The sequence below is a fragment of the Macrobrachium rosenbergii genome, chromosome 22, assembly GCF_040412425.1.
Source record: "Macrobrachium rosenbergii isolate ZJJX-2024 chromosome 22, ASM4041242v1, whole genome shotgun sequence".
Taxonomy (NCBI): Eukaryota; Metazoa; Arthropoda; class Malacostraca; order Decapoda; family Palaemonidae; genus Macrobrachium; species Macrobrachium rosenbergii.
In genome coordinates, this window is record NC_089762.1 from 5663915 (window position 1) to 5688123 (window position 24209).

The 24209-nt window shown below is 45.2% G+C and overlaps 1 protein-coding gene and 1 long non-coding RNA gene across 2 annotated transcripts in view; one reads left to right on the forward strand and one right to left on the reverse strand.

The window, feature by feature from the left end:
• Window positions 1-6369: 6369 nt before the first annotated feature.
• On the reverse strand, window positions 6370-16008 carry LOC136850560 (uncharacterized). Its single transcript, XR_010856655.1, has 3 exons — window positions 14788-16008; window positions 14305-14397; window positions 6370-8653 (listed from the first exon to the last, which is right to left on the reverse strand). It is a non-coding gene; the product is annotated as an uncharacterized lncRNA (long non-coding RNA).
• Window positions 16009-19809: 3801 nt separating this feature from the next.
• LOC136850561 (myoneurin-like) overlaps window positions 19810-24209 on the forward strand; it is a 98499-nt gene continuing 94099 nt past the window's right edge. Inside the window, exon 1 of the mRNA XM_067124187.1 lies at window positions 19810-19948. The gene's annotated coding sequence lies outside the window, so the exon portion shown is untranslated. The remainder of the gene's footprint in view (window positions 19949-24209) is intronic.

A 24209-nucleotide genomic window follows, 5' to 3' on the forward strand; every position in this document is an offset into this window, starting at 1 on the left:
GCCCCAATAATAATTAGCGCATGTCTCGAAGCGCGTAAACTGATATTTGAAGAAAAATCACAATTAGTTAACGTAAATTGTATTTTTCCTAATTATACAAACCATCGAACGTTTACATCAGGAGTTACTTTCAGCGAAGCTGGAAACGGCCGTTGAACTTTCGAACAAGGTGGTTAGGCAGTTAATAGCCGTCTGTTAAGAAAATTTAAGTATATCTTAGTTTAACCAGACCACTGAGCTGATTAACAGCTCTGCCTAGGCTTCTTGAAGGATTAGATTTAATTTACGTGGCTAAGAACCAGTTGGTTACCTAGCCCGGGACCTACAAGTCATTGTGGGTCGAACACATTATACCGAGAAATGAATTTCTATCACCAGAAATAAATTCTTCTTATTCTTCACTGGCCGGTCGGAGATTCGAAATCGCGGCCAACAGAGTGGTAGCTGAGAACGGAACCCGGTCGCCCAACGAGGAATTTGCAGGCGGGAGTCCCGCCTCCCCGGATGTAAACATTCCAAATTGTCTTTTGGCCCAGGTGTCAGATTGATGGGTGGCATGAGGTGGGCATGAAAATGTAATGTAAAGGACCTTAGGTTTGTATACTTAGGGAAAATACAATTTACCTTAAAAAATTGTGATTTGTTCGGACACGATATACAAACCCGGTGCTTTACATTAGGAAGACTTGTAAAGTACCCGCTCAACCTGTTCTCTGTAATGAACATTCCGTTTTTGCGGCGCCTTCACATTCGACCTGGGGCCGACCGAACACATATTATTATCATTATTGTGAATTATATATTTTATTGTCTGTTCAAGTGACCATGCATTATGTATATGTAACAGAGTATTTTTGTAACACATCAGACATTATTAATCATTATGTTTTCTATATGTACCTGTCCTGTTTTTGCAGAGAAATAGTTTGACCTCAGGTCACCTGCAGATCCGCAGTCTCTGCGAAGTAAGCAGACATCCGCATTCCGCATTATAAGCGGCTTGCTTCATCAATAAACTAGCAGTACTTGTCTTCCTGCTCATTATTTCGCACCTCTCACAGTGGTGGCCCCGGAATGGTTCCCGGAAGCCGTTAACGGACCCAAACAGCGACTAAGTCTTGGCCCGATGAACCTTACCCACCCCCTAATGGACTAACTACGTGCTCTAACAAAGCATTACCGACCCTCATCGACAGGTCACCGGCGTCATTAGCGGACCCACACGGCATGCTCCCAAGTGTGTATTGACACGAGTGTTCCCTCACACTCCAAGTGAGCGTGGAATGAGCATGGATGCAAACATTCCCAACCATATACAAATCACAGCGAACTTCTCGGAGGCTGACGCCTCCCTCGCGCAACCCCCTCCTGCCGCTCCTCCACGCCGGTACCTGCACCCCGTGCGATGACCCCCCTGACAGACCAACCAAAGGCTGCCCTCAGCAATAAGCTGCAGCCATTCACCCATCAAAATGCAGAGTCCTGGTTCCACATGGTCAAGGGGCAATTCAGGGTACCAGGCCTAACCGACGAGGTGTTGAAGGCGGACATCGTCATTAACGCCCTCCCAGAGGAGATGTACGAGAAGATTGCCCGTGGTTAATGACGACGTCGAGCCCCACCACCTTCCAGGAGTTAAAAGCCACTCTCGTCGAGACCTGCTCCCTGCCAGTCTCCGAGAGAGCTGCCCGCGCCCTCGACCTCGCCCTCAACCCCCGCCAGGTACTAGTAGCGCCAGAAGACATCCCCAAAACTGCCATCATTACGCCTTTCAGGTCCTACGTCTTCGCCTTCTCCACGTTTGGCCTGAGGAATGTGGATGTGACCTTCCAGAGGTTGATGGGCAGCATCCTGGGGGACCTGGACTTCTGCGTCTGCTACATCGATGATATCCTAATTTTTTCCATATCCCACAAGGAACACCTGCGGCACATCCGGAAGGCCCTGCAGTGCCTGCAGGAGAGTGGCCTCGTCATCAGGTTCGACAAGTGCACCTTCGGCGTCAAGAAAGTCGAATTCCTGGGCCACAAGATATCCCCAGGGGGTGTCCGCCCAATGTCATTGAAGGTCGAAGCTGTCGAGAAGTTCCCCACCCCTACCTCCATCAGGGCCATACAAGAATTCCTCAGAATGGTCAACTACTACAGGAGATTCATCACAGGGATCGCACACACCATGGCCCACCTGACGAAGGTCCTGAAGGGACGTCCAAAGACTTTAGTGTGGGGCCCCGACCAGCAGAAGGCCTTCCTCTTGACGAAGGCTGCCCTCGCCAAGGCAACATCTTTGGCCCACCAGGACCCCAACGCTCCCCTCCATCTGACAACAGACACCAGCAACGTCGCCTGAGCCGAAGGGCCCGTCCTTCCACTTCAGCGACGTGACAGCTGTACGGTAGGCTGGGGTCTCAGGTCAGCAGCTTGTTCATGGGCGAGGGTCCTGACTCGGAGCTGTACAGAATCAGTCGATCCTCGAGAGGCCGCCGGCTACCAGGTTTTCCTGGGGGGAGGTGTTTAATGGTGCAGGTGAACCACCTGAATGGCTGCTGGTGCAGCTGCTGCCTAGAGGACCATGCATCGCCCAGCTTCGTGAAGGCGTGGACCAGCGGCTGGTGGTCAGTCCAAATTGCACCAGGGAGTACCTCCCTCCAGGGAACTTGGAAGTGCTGTACCACCTGGTATGCTGCTTGAAGAGTTCTCGGTTGAAGGTGCTGTAAGCGGGACTCGGGTTTAGCCTCCTACTGAAGAAGGCGATGGGCTGAGGGGTCCCTCTGATGACCTGTTCCAGGACTGCTCCACAGGCGGCGTTGCTGACGTCCGTTGTCAGCTGGAGGGGCGCTGGGTCCTGGTGGGCCAAAGATGTTGCTTTGGTGGGAGGCCTTTGTCAGGAGGAAAGCCTTCTGCTGGTCAGGGTCCCACACTAAGGTCTTTGGACATCCCTTCAGGACCTCCATCAGGGCCCATGGTGTGAGCAATCCCAGGATGAATCTTCTGTGGGTAGTTGACCATTTCAAGGAATACTTTTACAGCACCTGATGGAGGCTGGGGTGGGGAACTTCTCAGAGTCTTTGACCTTCGACGACATTCCAGGCGCCATAGGGGATATCTGTGGCATCAGGAACTCCACCTTCTTGACGCCAAAGGTGCATTTGTCAAACCTGGTGGCCGAGGCCACTCTCCAGGCGCTGCAGTTTTCCGGATGTGTGAAGGTGTTCCTCCTCTCCAGGATCTGCCAAAAGATGGTGGATATCATCCAGTTTCAATGCAGAAGTCCAGGTCACCCAGGATGCTGTCCATCAACCTCTGGAAGGTCGCGCCCACGTTCCTCAGGCGAAGAAGTAGGACCCAAAGGGTGTGACAATGGCGGTTTTGGGGATGTCCTCTGGTGCTACTGGTACCTGAAAATAAGATTTTAGTAAGTCCATTTTGGAGGATATCCTGACCCTGTGGAAAGAGGCCATCAGGTCCTGCATGTTTGGCAGGGGCTAGTAGTCGGGGGTTCCGTTGCAGAAGGTTCAGCCTCCTGTCAAGTCACCGTCTAGGGCCTCCAGGTGCCGTTGCAATTTCTGCACCATGTGAACAGGGGAAGCCCTACAGGTTAGCATTTTTTGCATATGTCCATCTTTACCATCTCAGCAAAGGCCTTTTTTGCCTCCTGAAGGCTCTGCGGGGGGAAGCCATCGGAACTTACCGTGAGTCAGGGGCCCCTTTGTCTTGATAGGGTGGTAAATCCCATGTTTGGCAGGAGTCCTGGGTATCTGGCGCAGCTTGGGTTTGAAGACCTCCAGGAACTCCTTCAGGAGGGAACCATACTGATGGGGTGCGATGGAGCAGATGGCAGGCTCCCTGGGGCTTGGCAACAAGGGCAGGGACTGGCAGGACTGGGTGTCCAGCAGGTGTTTGCGGCCGACGTTGACTGCTAGACTGAAGTGGGCGAGGAAATCCAGCCCCAGGAGAGGAGTCCTGACGTCTGTTATGATGAACTCCCAGCTGTACCTCCGGCCAAGGATGGAGATCGACAGGAGCTGGTGCCGTAGGAGAGGATGGGGGACCCGTTTGCAGCTGTCAGGTAGGTAGTTGGGTCCGGCGGTCGTCTGAGGTCCTCTCCTGAAGGTGGAAACACCGAATGCGTGGCTCCAGTGTCGACCAACATCATCCTGCGGAGCGTTGCGGACCATTTTTAGAACTCTGTTATTTTACTGATAAGAGGCCCCTGGATATTTTTGTTGTTGCTGCCACGGGGCCTGTGGGGTTTTGAAACCTCCTCCATTTTTAGAAGGAAGAAAGGGCAGGGCCTTCAAGTCACCTCCAGGCAGCTCTTTGAACCCCCAGTGGAAGTTGCATAGCCCTGGCCCCTCCCTCTTCTGCTGGTGGGACGATTTTTTCTGATCGATGGAGTTGACAGGCTCTGTGGTGGGGTCCTCCAGCAGGAGGCAGTTGGCAGAGTTTGCGGGCATGGTCGCCGAGCTTGGCTGCCTTTGTGGAGTCAAATTCAAACGCCAACCTGATTAGGTCCTCATCTGGCAGGGTGTATGCATCCGTGATCTGCCCACGGACCTCTGGTAGTAGTTGCTGCAGGAAGATCTCTCTTGAAGACTGATTTCCTTGCGCCTACCGCTGCTGTCAGTCTTGGGGAGGAGGAGGAGGTCTTGGATGGTGTGCCACACTTCCAAGAGGTTTCCCTCCTGCCAGGGGTTGAGGGCGAGGTCGAGGGTGCAGGCAGCTCTCTTGGAGACTGGCAGGGAGCAGGTCTCGACGAGAGTGGATTTCAGTTCTTGGAAGGTGGCGGGGACCAACGTCATCATCAACCAAGGGGTGATCTTATATATCTCCTCCGGGAGGGCGTTAATGATGTCCGCCCTCAACACCTTGTCAGTCAGGCCTGCTATTCTGAATTGCCCCTTGACCCTGTAAAACCAAGATGCTGCGTTCTCCCTGGTGAATGGCAGCAGCCTTATGTTAAGAGCCGTCTTTGGTTGGTCCGTCAGGGGGGCCATCACGTGGGGTGGCGGTATCGGTGTGGAGGTGCGCACGGGAGGGGGTTGTGAGAGGGAGGTGTCTGCCTACGAGAGGTTCACGGTAATTTGTACGTGGTTGGGAATGTCTCCGTCCATGCTCTTTTCGCACTCTCACTTGGAGTGTGTGGGAACACTCACGCCAATACACACTGGGGGAGTGTGCCATGTGGATCCCCTGATGACGCTGGCAACCTGCCGACGAGGGTCGGTTAAGGCCCAAACGCTTTGTTAGAGTGCCGTAGTTAGTCTGTTAGGGGCATGGATTAGGTTCATTGTGCCAAGACTTAGTCGCCATTTGGGTCCGTTAATGGCTTCCAGGAACCACTCCAGGATTCACCACTGTGAGAGAGGTGCCTGAAATAATGAGCAGGGAGACAAGTACTGCTGATTTATTGATGAAAAACTAGCTGCTTACAAAACGGATGTGGACGTCTGTGTAGTCTGAAGAGACCGCTGGTACAAAAGATTTACAGGTGACCTGAAGTCAAACTAATTCCTTAAAAAACAGGACAGGTTCTCTCTAACCATTGTTGTCTTGTTTTATGTACAATCACCACTACTTGCATTGCCATGCAAGCATTCCGATCATGTACTCATAATGTTCCACCGAATCTTCTCTATCAAACTGTATGTATGTATGTTTCTGTTTGTGAAGACGCCAAACGTCTCACCATTTCACATATATTATGCTACTGCACTGTATTCATTAATCTGTCTCAAATCTCATTCAAATGTCCATATGTGGAATTTCCTGTCCTTTCCATTGATATATGTTTTATCATTGTACACATTTATTATGTCTCTCACAATCTGTTTGCCTGTCGACAAGCACAGATGCCTGAAATATAATCTCTGTTTTGCCTTGTCTGTGTGTAGAAACTACATTGCGGCTCGCACCAGCCGATAACAACTTCGAAAATTCTGTACATTCATTACAGGCTGCTCTAAGAGCAAGAGCCCGTGCTGGCAGAAGGCCAGCTAAATCTGAAACAACTGTACATTCATTTGTCACTCAACACCTACCTTACACTGGTGACCCTGGAGTGACCCGAAGGAGCCGATGGCAGACGTCCGACCCATGATGACGACCACGCCATTTCTAAATCAGTGTGCCTCCTCGACCCAACCTCTTGACGTCCCCAAGCCTTCAGTAGATGTCCAACCCTCTGAGATGACCTATTATGCGGTTGAGTTTTTCTTTTGTTTTGCGTTGCACCACATATGAACGACCGTGTCTGTAGACTTCACTTGATAGTAACGCAGGGGACTCGGTAAGTTAGGTTGAAATTGTCCATTAATATTTTTCTATTTTTTTTTTTTTTTTTTCAGGAGGGGGTAAGTATTCGCCGGGCACGGTTTTTCATAAGTTTATTACAAAACTATTTCACACGGCCAGCCACACTGGACTTAGAAATTTCTTGATGTTAAGAGAGGAGCGAGTGACACAATCCTACCCAATTTGGTTTTCAAGTAACTCTGGCTAAAAATTGATCAGAATGAACTCTGGACCTATGTTGAATAAAACTCCGCCTCCTTGAGGACGTCTACTTTACTCTTAATGGTTCAATCTTAACTCCCACTTTTGGCAAGGACAAATCAGGTCAATTTTGCTGACCTTTTCACTTCTTAGTCTATCCTCTAACTCCTCCTTCCTTTCCCACTTCTTGGAGGTTTGTTATGGTTAGTCTTCAATTTACTTGGTCCCATGACTCATCATTTTAAACTATCAACATCGTGTCTCTCTCTCTCTCTCTTTCATAATCCCGATCAGTGAATCTCATACTTATTCACTGCATAACATCACTCGGTCACCTACCAGCATTGACTACAATGCAAGTAGATAACCAACTCAACTTGACTATAGTCAATTACTTCAATTTCAATAATTTCTATCAACAAGCAATAAATGCAAGAAATATTATAATGCATCATAGTGCTAACACAAACAATATAAGCATGAATTTGAATATCAAATACTCAAACTAAATGCAGAAAATTATGGCAAAGTAAATATATCAAATGCCTATTACTCTCTGGTTATCAATCATAAATTGTAAAATAAAAAAATCAATCATCAAATGTTCAAGTGCAAGTCAATGGTAAACGCTATCACTCTCTAGGAAGGATTCTGTCCATCATGTCTTTGATTAAGGTAAGCTTATTCAATATTAATTTCCTGACAATTATAAAAGAAATGAAAGCAAACAGTACCAAAAGAATGACATTTATGAATGACATAATAGGAGAAATCTCGGTCTTATATGTATGAAAGAAAGTATGAACCTCTTCTAGCTTTGTGAATGTCTCCAACTCCAGTTCTGAAAGTTGAAATTCGTTAATAACTGCAAACTGATGTACACTTTTACTGAAATTCAAACTGTATGTCGTGAAGACTGTAGGTTTGTAATACAAATTATGTAAAATGACCAGTTCACAAGCAGATGAAAATGAGTGTACGTTAATGAAAACTACTTCTGTTTTGTTTGACTTACAGTCAATCTTAGCATTCAATCTGTTTGCTGAGAACACAAAAATTTCATCATCAATGATTTGAGCCTTGAAAGTTTCTGTAAACGGTATATATTTACAATGGTTCTTACCATTCTTGTTGTTTACAAGATCATCTAGGCAATGAAGAGCATTCAAGGGTTCATAGAAATTCACAATGTTACAAACATATACACCATCATTAAGCATGACACATTCCCTGAATTTATGTTCGGGAATTTCAGTCACTAGGAAAGAATCATGCTGCAAGGCAAAGTGTCGAACTGTTCCTTCTAGTACAATGGACTTATTATCTACTACCATTGGGAATGGATAGACTGACATCAATGAGTTGACGTCTGGATTGTTGAAAGGGATCACTAGTATAATTTAACTGGCTATCACTTTCACTGTGATCAGGCCATAATAGTCCACTATATTTTCTACTAGTGGCTTCAAGTGATTGTTCACAACACATTTCTGAATAATGGCTTCAATTTCACTAGGGGTTATCAGAAAAGGCGACAGCAGGTTTTACCTGCCATCATAATTGCATTGAGTAATTCCTTGTATTCCAGAAGGAAATTACTTGTTTCTATGAGCAGTTGCTCCATCATTTCTGTTTGATGGATTCTAGCAATTTCTGATGAAACATTATGGAGGGCACTATTCACAAATTCTTTCAGCACTGTGATCATTTTCTGATTTTGATTGACATTTCCTATTACTTTATTATAGACAGTGCCCTGCTCAGAAGCCCAATTTTCAAGTTGTGCCACTCTTTCCTTTAGCCTTTCAACATTACCATCGGTCGCCACTCCAAAGAGATTGTGTAAAGCGACACCTATAAAGGGTATGAGTGATCGCTTTACTACTTTCCTTGGCATAACACTATCGATGTCCCTCTGCAACTTGGAGAGCATGTCGTACAAATTTCTGTCTTGGACACTTTGTAATCCTGCCTGTATCTGATTGCTCAGCTGGCCTAACTGCTCTCTCTGATCGATAATGGAGTCCGTCTGGATCTTAACAATGGCTAGGTCCTGTATCATCTTAACCTTGCCATGCTCCTTGATGATGGCTCCCTTCCTTAGTTGTATGAGTGAGTTCACAATTTGACTCACTGCCAACCACCATACAATCCATTTGCTGAAATAATGTTATCAAGCAGTAAAAATCTTATCAACTACATTTGTTTACCATTGCACTTGCACTTGCCATTACCTTCTTCTCAAATTATACCTTGGGGTCATTGAAGATTCTATTTTATTATCTATCTTATCTTTATTGGACAAATCTTTTAACTGGGTAGACGACCAAGGTTCTGAATGAACTACTTTAATGTGGTTCCAATGTACAATGGATTCTTTCAAGGTAATTTCATGCATTAATTTGAATTTATTCAACTTCAAAACTTCTAAAACTCTATATGGACCTCGAAATTTTGGTGATACTTTAATATTAGGTCCTTCAAGAACATGATTGAGTACATAAACTTGTTGTCCCTACCTTTAACGAGGGTATGGTGGATCTGTTATTGTAATACTTACTAGATTTTTTTTTTTATGTAACTCCTTTAATCTAGCCCTGGTGACTTTAACGGTCTCTGTACGTACGTCTTGTCTTCCAAGCAATATAGTCCTCGTAGTTGTGCGTACGTCTGGGTGGTGCGGCATCATCCAAAAGTGAATTTGGCATTCTCTTTTGGTAGCCATACAATAGGAAATGAGGAGTTTCTCCTATTGATTCATTTACTGTGTTGTTTAGAGTAAATTGTATGTCTTCGAGAGTCAAGTCCCAGTCTTCAGTGCTAGGGGTTACCAATGTTTTCAGAACATCCTTTATCTTGCGATTTGTTCTTTCTACTGCTCCATTTGAGCTTGGCTTATATGCTGTTATTTGACATTTCTGTATTTCATAAAAGTCACACAATTTTGTTAGAATGTCACTAGTAAATTCAGCAGCATTGTCTGAGAGCAAAACTTGAGGACATGAATGTCTGGTTATAATTCTAGACTTAAAGGCTTCTGCCACCGTTGATGCTTCTCTGTTTCTAGTTGGAACTATTTCTACGTATCTGGTCAAATAGTCAATGAAAACTAAAATCTGTTTATTTCCTCTGATGGTGTTCGGGAATGGACCTAAGAAATCCATTGTGACTACTTGAAAAGGATTTAATTCTGAAGGATACATTTCCAGAGGAGCCTTGACGTTGACATTCCCCTTATGTATATTACATAGGGTACAATTCTGAACAAACCGAGTAGCATCTTCACTACATCGAGGCCAAAAATAGTTTCTAGTGATTGTTCTACATGTTTTCTTAATTCCAGGATGTCCTGATAACTTGTATGAATGGGTTAGTTCTAAAACGTCTTGTATTAGTGTATCAGGAATGTACAAACGTGAACAAGCATTTGGTTCGTCTGAAGTCTTGTACAATAACCCATCTATCAATTGAAACTCTGAATTTTTTCACCTTGCAAGAGGTTACCAATTACTTCCCTTATTCTAGAATCCTTTTGTTGTTCCTGACGAACTTTGTCTAAATCTAAGTCTGTGATTTGACAACTGAAGGCGAAATTATGAGTGGTAATTTGTTTCTCGTTCTCTTCTTGTGATCTAGATAAGGCGTCAGCTAATGTGTTATATTTACCAGGTATGTATCTAAATTCTGGGGCAAATTCTAATACGCTAACGAACCATCTATTGAACTTCATATTATTGGTAAAAGCCCTTTTCTTGAAAAGATCACAAATGGGTTTATGATCTGTAAGAACATTAATTTTATGTCCTAGCAAAATGTGCCTAAATTTCTGTAATCCCCAGACTAATGCCAAACATTCCCTTTCTGTTGTACTGTAATTTCTTTCAGCTGCATTCAAAACTCTACTGGCATAGTATACAGTCCTCATCCTTGTTTTATCCTTTTTGCATCAAGACGGCACCTAGTCCTGTACTTGAAGCATCACAGGCTAAGTAGAATTCCTTCTCGAAGTCTGGATAAACTAGGATAGGATCTGTTATCAACATATCCTTTAGTGTTTTGAACGCTGCTTCCTGTTCATCTTTCCACTCATAGCTAGCATCTTTCCTAGTTAACTCAGTTAATGGTTTTGCTATGGTAGCAAATCCCTTTATGAAAGGTCGATAATACCCTACCATACCTAGGAATCTTCTTAGTGCCTTCAAATTTCTTGGGGCTGGATAGTCTACAATAGCCTTAATCTTTCCTTCTTGCATTTTCAAACCATGTTCACTGATAACATGTCCTAGATATTCTAGAGATTTCTTCAGAAACTGACATTTCTTAATTTTTACCTTTAAACCGGCCTTTCTGAGCCTATCTAATACTAATTCTATTGTCTTGAAATGACTCTCTACATCCTTACTAGCAATTATTACATCATCAAGATAAACCGATACGTCTTCAACATCTCCCAAGATTTGCAGCATTAAACGTACAAACGTTAAAGGAGCTGAAGTAAGACCAAACGGCATTACCTCAAATTGCAAATGTTCTTTATGAGTACTGAATGCCGTGAGATGCTTGGATTCTTCATCGAGAGGAACTTGCCAATATCCACTCAGTAGATCGAGGCTAGAAAAAACCTTGGCACCTCCTAATTGAGCTAACATGTCATTAATGACTGGCATTGGCATTCGATCAGGGATGGTGGGAATTCAATTTACGGTAATCAATTACCATCCTCCATGTACCGTCTTTCTTTGGAACTAGCAGTAAAGGTGAATTATAAGGTGACTTAGAAGGTATTACAACTCCATCTTCCTTCATCTCTTCAACCATCTCGTCTACAATGGGTCTTTGACTTATTGGAAGTTTGTAGTTAGGTATATAAAAGGTCTAACACCATCTTCTATGACTATTTTGTGCTGCAGGACATCTGTCCTTCCTAACATATCTCCTGTTACTGCTACAACACTCCTATATTTCTCTAATATCTGTAGTAACCTGTCCCTACAATGAGGAAAATCTGTATTATTTACTTCCCTTCTAATTTAACTCTTGTGTCAGCTACAGAGACAAATGCTTTTCACTTAGGGTTAGTAGAGGGTTAGTAATCACAATTCCTTACAGAATTCTATGCCTGCATGCAATTCTAGTCTCTTGTCAGAATAATTATACACATAAGTCGTACAATTTCCACCATTAAGTCTTACTAGGGAATTGTCCATTTTCACAAAGTCTGGTAAGTCTTCATTAACTAACAAACACATCTGTATCACCTAGGTTTTATCTGTTACAATTCTAAGACAAACCTTTGTCAGACCTTGTGGATGCAGTATAACGCTATTGTTTAATTTGAGTTTTACAAGATTATCATCGGCAGTACTAACTAAGCAGATCTCTTCTGCATTCTGTGCATCGGCAGTGTAACAGACATCAGTATCATCTGAATTTTCATCTTGTAGTATCACAGAACCTATCTCTGTCATTTTTAGGTTGCCTAACAGCAACACCTCATTGAGATACTTCTCTTCCGTATCTTCTCTTATTATTAAGTGACTACAATCTATTAGCGTGTCAGGATCGTCAGGTTGGGAAAAAGAACTAAGTTCTTCGGAGGTATCTACTTGTCGTGCACTTGAGTTATCATTTTCATACCTGCTATCTGAGAATTCCTCCTGAGTGGCTTCTAGGCTTTTAAAAGTAGTTTGTCTATCTTCTTCTATTTCTTCTATCATTGAATTTCTACTCACTGTCCTACCCGGGTTAGCATTAAATTCTATTTCTATCTGTTGGATGTCTACTTCTTCAGATGAGGCTGTCTCAGGTAAAGTGATCAAGTTTATCTGAAACTGTTCCTCTTCTTCAAGAGAGCAAACATTTCCTCTATCAATTTCCTTGATAGTTACTCTTCCATTGCTACAATCTAGTGTAATTCCACATCTTTTCATAGCCTGGAAGGAAAATAGAGCTTGAGCTGGAAAATATTTCTCTTCCAACACCACAAACTCTTCCCTGTATTTCTTATTTAGAATTTCTATCTCTAAATTGACATTGCCTATAGCCCTTATTTGCTTTCCAGCGATCCCCTTTATGGTCTATAAGATTCTCTCATTTGGGAAAGCTCACAACCTATATGTTTTGTTAAAGTGCCTTTATCTATGATACTTACAGTACTGCCTGTATCCAACAATATGGAACTCAGTACACCTTCTAAGTGTACTTGTATGATAGGCAACTCTTCCTGACACGTATTAAAATTCTTTACAGAAAACACTATTTCATTACTTGAGTAATGTCTGTTGGGGATACATCCTTATTCACTGTCACTATTTCTTTCTGTAAGGATGGACCTTTCTGCTGCACTCTCTGTGATTGTCACTGAGAATCCCCCTTGATTTGGGTTACTGGGGAGGTATTCTGATTATTAGGCTGAGTACTTTGGTTATTTTGAGACCCTGAGAATTTCCCTGTTTGTTGTACCAACAGTTTTGGATCAAATGTCCTGTCTTATTGCAATTCAGAACACCATTTGTTTCTTCTACAATTCTGGGTTGTATGGTTGTTATAACCACAATTTCCACAACTTTGTCTCTGCCTATTGAACTGTGGCCTATTATTCCCTGAATTTTGGCCTTGACTAGCTCCCCTCTGTCCAGGAGTCCTGTTATTTCCACTGTTATTTCCATTAGTTCCAGTGGTATTCCCATTGTTACCTCTATTTGGCGGCCTACCTTGATTGTTTCTATTTGATTGATTAAATCTCCTATTGTTGTTCCACCATTTCTATCAAACGAATTTCTATTTCCTGATACCTAGACCTAGCTTGCCCTGATTGGTTTCTATTGGACTGATTGCTATTATTTCTTGGGTTTCCACTAGCTGCAGGTTCCGTAAAATCTGCACTACTACTTGATGAATTCTGTTTTACTTTCCTTTCTATGTACATCAAAGTTTGTACAATTCCATCATTTGGCTTCCTATCACAGTACTTCTTTAAGGCTACTCTTTCTTCCTTACCCAAAGCATCGTAGATTGGTCCTAATGACATATATCTAAGTACCTTGGATATACTAGCTAAATCTGTTTCATCACCATCAAATTCATCCTTCCTTCCAACAACAATTCCTACAGCTTTCATATCTGTCGTCACTCTATCTATAGCTTCTTCTACTCTAGTGGCTAAAACTAAGTGATTACCCTCATATTTCTGATGATGGAAAGTTCCTATGTTATACCATGGATCTTTCTGTGCTTCTGGTTGCCAAAATTGTAAGCACTGTTTCTTGAATTCGTTAAACAGAGTAATATTCCTAAAAAGTACTGAATGAAGAACTGTATGTGCATCACCATGTTCCATACTAACATACAAGAGTGCTTCATCTATTTTCTTTCTCTCATCTGTGATACCAGCAGCTGAAATTCTGCTTTCTGTGTCTGCTATCCATCGATTTACACCATATTCTTCTAATCTACTTTTATCTACATTACTTGGGTCTACCGTTCCACAAAATCTAGTGGCAGGTTATTACGGCGGTTTGCGCCATGTTGTTATTTCTAGGTACAATGGAAGTTATTGGGTTAGTGGTTACAACTGAAGGGTTAGGCGCACTCGGTAAACTAAGTGGGGGACCTTGACTACGAGAACGTCTGGGTCTAGAAAGTCGTTCAGGTACAGGTCTTAGGTTATATGGAGTCTGGTCTTCGCTTCTTGTCTGTTGCAGTCGGGCGATAACTTCGTCCAAAGTGTTATTCATATTAATTCATAAAATATTCAATGATTCCAAGAATGAAAAATTGAAAAAAATAAATTTGAGAATCAGGTACTTACTTCAATTGCATGTTTGCTGAGTTGACTGTATCCCTCTATACAAAAAAATTCAAATTTTTCCTAACTCATTCCTTCATAGGACTCTCTCACAATCTGAAAAAGTCTGATATTAGTCTTATGTATACAATTGTTTGGGTTCCACTGCAAAATGCTGCGCCAAGTGTTTAACAATAAAATTTATTATGATAGAATTATTTAAACAGAATTGTCTCTATCACCAAGTGAACGAAAATTTCTATTTCGTAAAAAAATTACTAAATATGAGAAAAAAATTATTTCCTTCGTACAACAATAAGGAAAAATTCTTCAGAATATTATTCAAAAGAAAAACAATTTACTTAAATCATTTATGTTTAAAAAATTATTTGCGCACTGCAGGGAAAAATAATTATATAAAAATTTCACGCACAAAAAAAATTTAATTATTCACAGAGAAAAATAAATTCTCTTGATAATTCCCCGATACTAGGAATGAATGTTTACTATTCAATTAGCTTCGTGTCGCCTTGCACTTGAAGATCGCGCTGATTGCACTTGAGCGCAATTTGTCGTTAGCATCCAGCGATAATTCGGCACAGCTCGGCCGACTTCCAGTCCGTACTTGCTGAATTTGGCGAAGAAAAAAAATTTGGAATCCCTTCCAAATTGTTGATTGAAGGCGTCACTTTCCTTTCGAGAGGCGGTTATCAACGCGTTGACTTCTAAACTTTATCGCCGTTCCGAATTCTTCACTATCTTTCGTCGCCGTCGTCCGCTCTCATTCGTCGCCGTCGTCGTCACTGCTCTGCTACCGCTACTTTTCGCTAAGTCTCCCTTTTAGCGACCAAAAATTTTTGGAATTTCGTGTATTTAAGTCCGTACACGATAGAAAAGTTCACTGAACTGACGTAGATATAAGCGACTTTCATACGTCCGCCAACACAGTTTGTTTTCGTCTTCTCCGCTGCTGCGATCGGCGTAGTATAGCGCGAGTTGCTGATTCTTTCTTTCGTAAATTTCGTTTTCTTATAAAAATCACCGCTGTTCTATGCCGTGATTATTACTATTGTTCTTATTATGTTCATATACAATTATTAAACTGAATTTCTGGTTGATCTTATGCGAATGTTCGGAAGTTTCAAACTAGGCAGAGATTTACCGCTGTCAATTTTTCATTCCGATCGACGCAAAAAGATTCACTGCTTCTTGGAATATTTCGTTCTGCTTCGTTTCCCTTCTGCTACAGTGTTGATGTTGTATTGGTGTTTCTAGTGCTGAAGACCGTCTTGAGATTATTTGCGCTATTAAATTGAGAGTTAGTTTCAGCGCCGTCACTGCTCAGTCTCTGTAAATTTTCTCTAGGGCCGTGAACTTTAATGTTTTTTCAAATGTGCGCTGGGCGAAATCCTCCGAAACTGCCACCAAATTATTATGCGGTTGAGTTTTTCTTTTTGTTTTGCGTTGCACCACATATGAACGACCGTGTCTGTAGACTTCACTTGATAGTAACGCAGGGGACTCGGTAAGTTAGGTTGAAATTGTCCATTAATATTTTTCTATTTTTTTTTTTTTTCAGGCGGGGGTAAGTATTCGCCGGGCACGGTTTTTCATAAGTTTATTACAAAACTATTTCACACGGCCAGCCACACTGGACTTAGAAATTTCTTGATGTTAAGAGAGGAGCGAGTGACACAATCCTACCCAATTTGGTTTTCAAGTAACTCTGGCTAAAAATTGATCAGAATGAACTCTGGACCTATGTTGAATAAAACTCCGCCTCCTTGAGGACGTCTACTTTACTCTTAATGGTTCAATCTTAACTCCCACTTTTGACAAGGACAAATCAGGTCAATTTTGCTGACCTTTTCACTTCTTAGTCTATCCTCTAACTCCTCCTTCCTTTCCCACTTCTTGGAGGTTTGTTATGGTTAGTCTTCAATTTACTTGGTCCCATGACTCATCATTTTAAACTATCAACATCGTGTCTCTCTCTCTCTCTCTTTCATAATCCCGATCAGTGAATCTCATACTTATTCACTGCATAACAGACCCACCCCACCACAGGAACCCTGGACACCTCCTCCAGGCAGCCTGCCGCCGCCCCTGAACTCGTACCGGATGACATGACCAACGAAGGACCAGCCAAATTCATCCTTCAGCCTACTGCCGTTCCCCTCGGGCTGGCTACCGAAGGGTCAGCCGACGTCATCCTTCAGCCTACTGCTGTCCCCCTCGAGCTGGCTACCGAAGGATCAGCCGACGTCATCCTTCAGCCTGCTGCCGTCCCCCTCGAGCTGGCTACCGAAGGATCAGCCAACGTCATCCTTCAGCCTGCTGCCGTCCCCATCGAGCTGGCTACCGAAGGATCAGCCGACGTCATTCTTCAGCCTGCTGCCGTCCCCCTCGAGCTGGCTACTGAAGGATCAGCCGGCGTCATCCTTCAGCCTGCTGCCGTCCCCCTCAGCTGGCTACCGAAGGATCAGCCGGCGTCATCCTTCAGCCTACTGCCGTCCCCTCGAGCTGGCTACCGAAGGATCAGCCGGCGTCATCCTTCAGCCTACTGCCGTCCCCTCAAGCTGGCTACCGAAGGATCAGCCGGCGTCATCCTTCAGCCTACTGCCGTCCCGTCGAGAGCTGGCTACTGAAGGATCAGCCGACGTCATCCTTCAGCCTACTGCCGTCCCCCTCGAGCTGGCTACCGAAGGATCAGCCGACGTCATCCTTCAGCCTACTGCCGTCCCCCTCGAGCTGGCTACCGAAGGATCAGCCGACGTCATCCTTCAGCCTACTGCCGTCCCCCTCGAGCTGGCTACCGAAGGATCAGCCGACATCATCCTTCAGCCTGCTGCCGTCCCCCTCGAGGTGGCTACCGAAGGATCACCCAACGTCATTCTTCAACCTGCTGCCGTCCCCCTCGAGCTGGCTGCGAAGGATCAGCCGGCGTCATTCTTCAGCCTGCTGCCGTCCCCCTCGAGCTGGCTGCGAAGGATCAGCCGGCGTCATCCTTCAGCCTGCTGCCGTCCCCCTCGAGCTGGCTACCGAAGGATCAGCCGATGTCATCCTTCAGCCTGCCGTCCCCTCGAGCTGGCTACCGAAGGATCAGCCCGGCGTCATCCTTCAGCCTACTGCCGTCCCCTCGAGCTGGCTACCCGAAGGATCAGCCGGCGTCATCCCTCAGCCTGCTGCCGTCCCCTCGAGCTGGCCCCGAAGGATCAGCCGACGTCATCCTTCAGCCTGCTGCCGTCCCCCTCGAGCTGGCTACCGAAGGATCAGCCGACGTCATCCTTCAGCCTACTGCCGTCCCCCTCGAGCTGGCTACCGAAGGATCAGCCGACGTCACCCTTCAGCCTACTGCCGTCCCCCTCGAGCTGCCTACCGAAGGATCAGCGGCGTCATCCTTCAGCCCAGCCGTCCCGTCGAGCTGGCTACCGAAGGATCAGCCGACGTCATCCTTCAGCCTACTGCCGTCCCCCTCGAGCTGGCTACGAAGGATCAGCCGGCGTCATCCTTCAGCCTACTGCCGTCCCCTCGAGCTGGCTGAGGATCGGCCGACGTCATCCTTCAGCCTACTGCCGTCCCCCCTCGAGCTGGCTACCGAAGGATCAGCCGACGTCATCCTTCAGCCACTGCCTTCCCCCTCGAGCTGGTTACCGAAGGATTAGCCGACTTCAACCTTCAGCCTACTGCCGTCCCCTCGAGCTGGTTACCGAAGGATTAGCCGACGTCATCCTTCAGCCTACTGCCGTTCCCCTCGAGCTGGCTACCGAAGGATCAGCCGACGTCATCCTTCAACCCGCTGCCATCCTCCTCGAGTTCCTGCCGACCGGCGCCACCCTTCAACCTGCTGCCCGCCCAAAGCCCAAGCCCTTCGCGCCCATTCGAATTGTCAGCAAGAAGATTTCCGCTAACGGGGCCTTGCTTGGGGTGGGGGGAAGGGAAATATTGTAAGGGACCGCAATGCGGTCCTACTGGCACACGTGCGTGTGGGTCAGCCATCGGACAAAACAAGACGACAAAGCGTCCCGCTCTCTCTCTCCCTCCCGTGCGTCAGCGGCGATCGCTTGAAGGAACGCAACTTCTACTGTAAAGTCCCCGCTCAACGCGTTCTCTATAGAGAACATCCCGTTTTCTGCGGTGCCTTCACATCGACCTAGGGTCGATCAGAATATATGTTTGTTTACCACCATAATTGTAAATTGTATATTTATATTGTCTTTCTAAACAATCATGCTTTATGTACAAATCTTTGTACCCGCGGTCTCTGCGAAGTATGCAGACGTCCGTATCCCGCTTTATAAGCGGCTCGCTTCATCAATAAACCTTCAACCTACCCATCTCGCAGACTCATCAACATAGAGTTACGGTCTGCTCTAGGAGCAGGGGCCTGTGCTGGCACAAGGCCAGCTAAATCTGAAACAACATCAATAAACCAGCAGTACTTGTCCCCCTGCTCATTATTTCGCACCTCTCTCACACTTCCATACAATATTCCTGTCCATTTCTCTCTAACCATTGTTGTCTCGATTCATGTACAATCACCACTACTTGCATTGCCATGCAAGCATTCGGATCATGTACTCATAATGTTCCACCGAGTCTTCTGTATCAATCTGTGTGTATGTTTCTGTTTGTGAAGACGCCAAACGTCTCGCCATTTCACATATATTATGCTACTGCATTGTTTTAATTAATCTGTCTCGAATCTCACGAAAATGTCCATATGTGGAATTTCCTGACCTTTCCATTGATATATGTTTTATCGTTGTACGTTTATTATGTTTCTCGCAATCGCCATCTGTTTGTCTGTCGACAAGCATAGATGTCTGAAACATAATCTCTGTTTTACCTTGTCTGTGTGTAGAAATTGCATTGCGGCTCGCACCAGCCAATAACAACTTCGAAGATTCTGTACATTCATTCAGTAAGGAACCCCCAATAAACTAGACAACACCCAGCCAATATGTCACTCAACACCTACCTTACATGGTCTTTCGACGGATTGATGTGCACTTTACCTACAATCAGTCTCGTGGAGGTAGCAACGAAGATTCAGTTTGTGTCTAAGGAAAATAATCATGGAATTGGAAAATAGGATAGGAAACAATAGAAAGATTCTTGATAGATAAAAATTTGGCATTGATACATTTGAAAATAATAACAATAACGGAAATGAAATAGAAATGAAGACAGAGGACGACTAGAAAATAAAAAGTTGAATCAGAAAGCAAGGAGAGTTTGTCTTTATACAAGAAATGAAAGCAAGAACTTAAAGAAGCAATAACACTTACACAATAATACAAGGTACTGTAAAAAATGGCAATTCAGATTGTATTTTATTCTCTTACATATTTCATCAGTTGTTTTTACTCAGAATGCAGAGAGAAATATGTAAAGCAGTAACGCTTCACAGCACAAGGGGAAGAGTGGCAGGATAGTTACTTCTCAATAAAAAAAAATGTTGAAACGAAAAAAGTACCTAAAAATAATATGAAGAAAAGAAAAGGAATCAGAAAGACAAAAAAGGTTGAAGAAGACATTTAAAGGTGCCGTTACAAGGATTGGATCACGATCAGATCATCAAAACAATCTTACGGAGGCTTGCGAATAGAGACACCCAGTTGCACAGTTAACATTTTGGCTGTTATTTTCTAGTGTACTAATGAAGGTAGGCAATATTCACCTAAAGCCTGATACCAGGCGAACTTTCACCTGGGCTTGTTTCCGTAGGGGTTAGTGCTGTCAGGCATTGCTTAAGGTTCTTGGCAGCTTCCCTTCGGCCCCCTAGCTGCAACTCCTTTCATTCATTTGACAGTATCTCCGTTCATATTTTCTTCCAGTGTACTTTTCACCCTCCTGGCAATTATTTCAACATTGTTTTCACCTCAGAATTGATCTCATAGGTCCCAGAGCTTAGCCTTTGGCTTAAATTCTATATTGTAATTCCAGCTAGGCGTGTCCCCACGAAGAGAAAGAAACAGTTCATACCTACACTCATACTCTAATTGTAGGCTTTTAAGCCCGAAGTCCATTAGACTGGGCGGTCCTAGGCAAATGCATGACCCCTGTATTTTTCGTGTTTCATGCATTTCTTGACAATTATTGTTTGTGTACCCCCTCCCTTTTGTTTTTCCCTTCCCCCATAGGGTTTTGGGACGGGAAAGGTAGGAAATGCGTAAGTCCCAGCATGCATGAACAACCTTTGTGGAGGATGTAAATGAAGTGAGAAGGACTGTGAGGTTACAGAGACGTTTTGTAATCCATTCTTCTCCCGACTGGCCTAGGCTAGCTGCAGACCTCAGGTTAGGCTGATAGGCTAAGCTGCGGGGTGGGAAAGCAAACTTTGGCATTTGTAAGCGAGAGCTCTGCACGGACGGTTACCTTGGAAGTTGGTTTTTCCTAAACTTTTAGTGTTGCTGATGAAGGAGGTGGTGTTGTTTATTGTTAGTTAACTATTATCAACCTCATATCACCCAACGTGGTTGGGGGTATTATTACAGTTACGGTCAAATTCGGAATGTATTATTTTCTTACTTGTTATCATTCATTTTTGAGATGATTCACATGAAAAACTTACTCGAATCTTGCACAAATTAATGGTTAGGAAGATATTTGCCGATGAATATTGTTCCTTATATTGTTATCCCATCAAAGTACAAGTTACAAGGTAAGACAGTAGCCACCCCCCCCTCCATAGCTAACACGGCAAAATTGTAACAAGTCAACACCCCTAGGTTACGAGGTGTTATTTTTTAGGTAAAATTACAGTTTCGGTGTTGAGTGGCTACAATTTTGCCATGTTAGCTATGGAGGGGGGGCACGGCTATTGTCTTAGCTTTTAACTGGTACTTTGATGGGATAACAATAAGGAACAATATTCATCTGCAAATATCTCCGTAACCATTAATTTATGCAAGATTTGAATAAGTTTTTCGTATGAATCATCTCAAAAATGAATGATAACAAGTAAAGAAATAATACATATCCGAATTTGACCGAAACTGTAATAATGCCAATTGGGGACCCCTTGAGAATGCAGGGTTTTGGAAATGTTGGGAGAAAGACTGGACTGCCATGTTGTTGTTATGGAATGGTTCTGTGCATGTGGAAGTAATCAGGAAGCCATATGTTTAAGAAGGGATTTGCTAAGGAGACCTACTACAAAAGGAACTATACTAACCTAATGTACTCCAACGTAACCTAACCTAGCAGGCCATGTTACTTAGTCGGCAGGCTCTGCCCCCAACCCCTGGTGAAGGAAACTGCACTTTGTACCAAAAGCTCCCCTATAACACTGCACATGTACGACAGCATTCCAGGATGGCCAGCGTACAACTTCTGAGGTTAATTACAGGTTAATTACAGTCGACTGACAAAAAAATAATAAGGAACCAAAATACTTTGCGAAAAATCAATTTCCAAAGTAATACCCAATGTGGAACTCTTGCTTTCTCTGTCCAGGTTGGGGCAGTATGTCGTAATTTAGGTTAAGGGGAGACGTACATTTTTATTTATATCCACGAACATATTCAAGATTTAAAAATATGTTTGTTCCTAGACGATATACAAACCAACGGTCCTTTACATTAGGAGTTATTTACGGCAAAGCTGGAAATGGCCGTTAAACTCTTGAAAAGGTGGTTAGGCAGTAATTACCGTCAGGTAGGCAAGAATACCCACCTTCCTGGATGTAAACATTCCAGTTTGCTTTCGGCCATTATGTGTTGCAGACGTGTTATCAGAGCTCTTTGCCCGACTGTCATTAAGCTCTTTTTTTGTTCTGACACGATATACAAACCGTCTGTTCTTCACATTAGGATTGTTCCGACACGATATGCAAACCATCGGTCCTTTACATTAGGAATTATTTTCAGGATAGGCTGGAAACAGCCGTTGAACTTTCAAACAAGGTGGTTAGGCAGTTAACTACCATCTGGAAGGCGGGAGTACACCTGCCCGGATGTGAACATTCCAATTTGCTTTTGGCCATCGTAGACTGCAGATGTTGTTGCTCTTGCTCTCTGCCTGACTGTTGAGCTTTTCCCTGTGGTAACTTTCCTTTTGTTTTCAGTATGAATGTTGATAAGCCCTCCTACCCCCAGCGTGTGTGTCCTGGGGTAGGAGGCAAGAAATGCCATACCTTTAGATCGAGCTTTGACACAGACCCACATGTCCTCTGCCCCACTTGCAGGGGACGCATGTGTTCGTGTGCTTCGCCTTGTAGCGAGTGTTGTTCCTGGTCTCTCGAGCAGTGGGTGAAGTTTGAAGGGAGGAGACGCTACCGTAGGAAACCCGCCAAGGAGTCGTCCAAGGGTAACATGCCCCGACGACTCCTGTGGTGGCTGATCTGTCGGGGTCGTTCCTCCCTCCCGGCAAGCTTCCCCTTCTGGCTGCCTCTCCCTCGGGTAATCACTCCCCCTCTCCTTCCTCATTCGTTTCATTGGGTGTGGAAGGCTGTTGGGGAGCGGTTGCTGAGGACATCCTCTCTGGGGCCTCTCCTCACTCCGGGGGCAAATTTCTCCCCCCCCAGAGCAAGTAGAGGCTTCCCTTTTTGACCCGGCTTTGTCCTCAGTTTTGGGGTGGAAGCGTCTTCTGTTAGCCAGGTAACCGATCTGACATCTGCCTGGTGTGCCATCACTGGAGGGCCTGGTATTACACTTGTCTGGCGCTCCAGTGACGACCCACACAGCCACCGCTTCCACCTCCACGATTGTCACTGTGTCGTCCTTCGACAAGCTGCCTGTGACAGTGGCCTCGCACCTCGACACCCAGGTTTTGGCCACACCTGCCACATTCCACTCTGTGCCACTGCCTCCTGGGTTCCTGGCTCCAATGTCCCTGCCTGGCCCCTTGCACATGGTGACGTCGTCGGTGCCTTATATGACTATGCCTGCTCCTGTTGCTGACCCATACTCGTTATTGACCACGGTTTCGGCTCCTCACTTCCCTGACACTTGCCCCCGCCTGGCTCCCCATATGCCACCCATGCCTTCGACCCTGGCTTAGTCCCTGGACTGTCCTGGCTCCCGCACTGCTGTGTCTGCCCCGGTAGCTGCTGGCCCAAGCACTGTCTCTGCTACCTGGGTTGCTCCTGCTTCCCTGGACCCCCTGGTTGCGCCTGCTTCCGTGACCCCCTGGTTGCGCCTGCTTCCATGGCCCCCCTGGTTGCTCCTGTGCCTTCTGCTGCTCCTCTGTGGTTTGGGGACTAGACTATGATCCTGAGGAAGATGGCGAAGAAGTCGAAGAAGAGATTGAGGAAGGTGTCGTCATCTTCGTCTTCGTCTTCGTCGTCTGCTGCCTCTTCTTCCTCTTCTCCTTCTGAGGCTCCCCAGCCAAGGAAGAAGCCTGTCTCTCCCCCCCCCAAAAGAAGTCTCGCACCGAGACCTCTAAGGGACTGCCTCCTTCCACAGGGAAGGCAGTGGGATCTCTCGCTGGCTCTACCCGATCCACGGATCAGGGAACAGCTGCTTTGACCCCCGGGTCAGTCGTATCAGGAGCCAAGGGCATGCAGACCACGGTTTGCGCTCCCCCTGCTGTGCTGAAGAAGCCTGCCTCTAAGACCAGCAGGTCCGCGTCAGACACTTGCTCACGAGTCGCTCCGAGTACCCGGGTTTCTAAGGTGTCCGAGTACCCCAGTCTGGTACGGTAGAAATCTCTCTCTGTACAGACTCCGGCTCGGGGCGAGAGAAAGAGTCCGGGCATGCAGGTGCCCCGACTCTTCATGCTGGTACTTCTTCTAGTACCAAGCCAGGTTCCCGGGAAGGTGCACCAGTCCCTCGGGTCCGGACACCTGGAGAAGTAGAGAAGAGGTCCCCTGCTCAGTCTTCCCAAGAGGTTCCGGCCTCGAAGAAGACTGGTGTGCATCCAGAGGACGGTGCAAGTTCGTGCCAGCCAGCCGCGCGCTCGACTCCTCCCAGTCCCCGGCCACG